Genomic DNA, 3,153 nt, shown 5'->3' on the forward strand with positions numbered 1-3,153 from the left:
CAAGGAGCGCAGGTGTTGGACACTATCACCAAGAGGTCGGGACGGGGCTTGGGCACTGCTGGGGTTTATGCAGCAGCACCCTGTGTGTTAAGGGTCACACAGGTGTGGGTTGCAGGGGGCTCACACAGTGTAGTCTTCGTTCCTCTGGGGTCTCACAGTCTTCGCTCCTCTGGAGGTCCACGGTAGGTGGCTGGCTGTTGTTCTTCCCGGGTCTCTTCCAGGTCCCTCTAGCGGCATTCCCCCGTCTGGCGGCGGCGTTCCCCCGTCTGGCGGCGGCGTTCCCTGGTCTGGCCTATTCTCGGTCTTTTTAACACCAGCAGAGTCACCATAGAGGACAGATTTCAGTAGAACTTCCAGATGAAGACAGACTAGAAAGAAAGAGTTAGCAACATATTTAAAAATTAGCCAGTAAAATCGTATGGATCACAACAAATTATTGTCTTACACTGGAAGATGAGTCACCACTGTTGGAAGGTACTACACAAATCCTGCAGCCACTAGTGGACCCACATGCACCCACCATCATAAAACGGTGCAGGAACCTGCTACTGTATTTGAGCTTATATTTTCAACCACTTTGTAAATCTTTATTGTTGAAGATTTCTGTTTTCCACTCACCCTCTAGTTTGGCATGTATCCTCCTGGCACTGGTCATCTCTATTAACATGCCCAAAATATGTGCAAGGAAGTTTTGCTGTCATCACTTCGAAGGAGCGAGCTGGCTGTACTTCTCTCGGGGTGGATGTGATTGCTCTCTGGAAGTGCATGGTATAGTCAGTATTCTTTGCCCACACCATAGTTTAAACACATTCATTCTTTGGTCTTTATTATTCTTTGCCTGTCTATGTCATGCATATGTGGTGACTGAAAAAGCCCTATTTATGGTCATGTGCACAATAGTCTTCAAAGGGACAAGAAGCAAAGGCTTCTTAATACTTTTTAATACTGGTTTACTTACAAAAAGTTATTCACATTGTGTTTCATTTCTGTACATTGTGTTTTATACATTCCTCCATTCTTCTTAAGACTTTTTAAAGGTATCTTTTGCAGCAGATTGTCAAACAAATTTTTTCTTTGGTGTTGTAATCAATACACTTTAATGTTTGATTTTTTTAAGTGCTTCAAGTTCTTTTTTCAAACAAATTTTTTCTTTGGTGTTGTAATCAATACACCTCAATGTTTGATTTTTTTAAGTGCTTCAAGTTCTTTTTGCTTTCATTTACTTAAGGTTATATCATCTGCCTTTCCCTCCAATTCTGATAACACTGTTTCTCTTTATGTAGTCTAGTTTATTGGATTATATGTGTCATTGCTGGCATAGCAGACTGTATATCTGCTTCAAAACGGCCAGTGTAGGGAGCTCTGGTGGTATAGTCGATAGGGAGTTGTATTGTTAACCCAAATGCCATGCCTCTCGGGTAGTTTGAATCCACAGTTGGCGTCATAGAGGGGTGGGGATCTCTTTTGTGCTTTAGAGCCTCATAAAATCTGCTGGAGAGTCTCTTCTGACTTGATGACAGTGACTAAAGTTTAAAAGTATGTGTTTGGGTTTTTTTTGTTTTGTTTTTTTTAAAGCCAAGATAACCATTTTGAAGAATAAGGTGTGCCTGACCCAAGTCATGGCATTTTTAACTGCCCTTTAAGCATGACAGTAAGTTAGGAAGATCAGAGAATTGATTCCTTTGTATTGGTGAAGAATACTAAACAATGGACCACAGGAAGAATGAGCTTTCTATCTTGGAGGGAGTGCAACTAGAATGCTCCTTAGAAGTATGATGGTGAGACTTTGTCTCATGTACTTTCATATGTTGTTAGAATGGATCAGTCCTTAGAGGAAGGCAGCATTCTTGGTGCATTAGAAGATAAATGAAAAAGAAGAAGCCATTAATAAGATGGATTGATATATTATTCACAGCACTGGGCCTAAACATAACAGTAATTGTGACAGTGTCTCTGAACTGGGCAATGTTTTATTCTGTTGTACGTAGGCTTCTTATGAGACAAAACTAAGCTGATGGCAACAACATCAGGGAGCTTTGGTCATCTAGTGGTAAAAAGCTACGCTACAATCCTAAAGGCACGAGGTTCGACTCCACCACCTGCTCCATGGGAGAAGAATGAGTAGTCCTCCTCTGTGATTTAACTGCCTCAGAAAACCCGTGTCAGGGTCCGATATGAGTTGGTTCTGACTCAATAGCACACAATAACAACATAGCAATACCTAAGATACTGATCTTTTTATATTCCGTTTTATTTATGACTACTTCCAGTTGCCCTTGATCAGTACTTCATACCTTCATACCTTCCACATTCTGGTTGCTAATCTGTATTTGCAGCTGTTGCTTCTTATTTTGAGCCACATCATATTAGGAGGTGAAGATTCTGACAACTTTACTTCATCTACGTCATTAAGGCTGGCTATTGGAGGAGACAGCTCTTCCTGAGTCACATTTTGAGTGCCTGTCAACCTGAAAGGCACATTTTTTTGCACCGTATCATAGAGTGTTCAGCTGCTATTTGTAAGTTTTTCACTGGCTACCTACTGGTGTTTTAAATAGTACTGGCACAGCTTCCAGCTCGACAGTGAGATGAAAGCCACCACAGTATGACAGTATTCTCATGGGTGGTAACTCCTAACCATCCTACCACCTAACTATTTTAATGTTTAATTTGTTTATGTTATAACAATTGTAATGAATTATAAATTACCAAGACAAAATTTAGATGGTCTAATTTTTAAATTAGTGGTAGTATTTTTTAAAAAAGAAGAGAGGTATGGAGACAAAATACATCCCTGATGCACCCCCTTCTTGATTTTGAACCATGTAGTGTCTCCTTGCTCTTTTCTGACAACTGCCTCTTGGTCCAAGTATAGGTTTCGCATTAGCATCATCAAATCTTCTGGGATTCCCATTCTTCTCAGAGTCAGCCACAGCTTGTTGTGATCCACACAGTCAAAAGCCTTTATATAGCCAGTGAAGCACAGATAGACATTCTTCTGGTATTCTCTGCTTTCTGCCAAGATCCATCTAACATTAGTTTTAATATCCCTAGTACCGTGACCTCTTTAAATCCAGCGTACACATCTGGCAATTCTCTGTTGACATATTGCTCCAGTTGTTTTTGGATAATTTTCAGCAGAATCTTGCTTGC

The 3,153-nt window shown here is 40.7% G+C and overlaps 1 protein-coding gene across 3 annotated transcripts in view; it reads left to right on the top strand.

The window, feature by feature from the left end:
* Positions 1-3,153, top strand: part of EXOC6 (exocyst complex component 6) — a 254,131-nt gene that overhangs the window by 77,072 nt on the left and 173,906 nt on the right. The window lies entirely within an intron of this gene.

This window comes from Elephantulus edwardii, unplaced genomic scaffold, assembly GCF_000299155.1.
Source record: "Elephantulus edwardii isolate Elephantulus edwardi_28Jun2011 unplaced genomic scaffold, EleEdw1.0 scaffold00007, whole genome shotgun sequence".
NCBI lineage: Eukaryota > Metazoa > Chordata > Mammalia > Macroscelidea > Macroscelididae > Elephantulus > Elephantulus edwardii.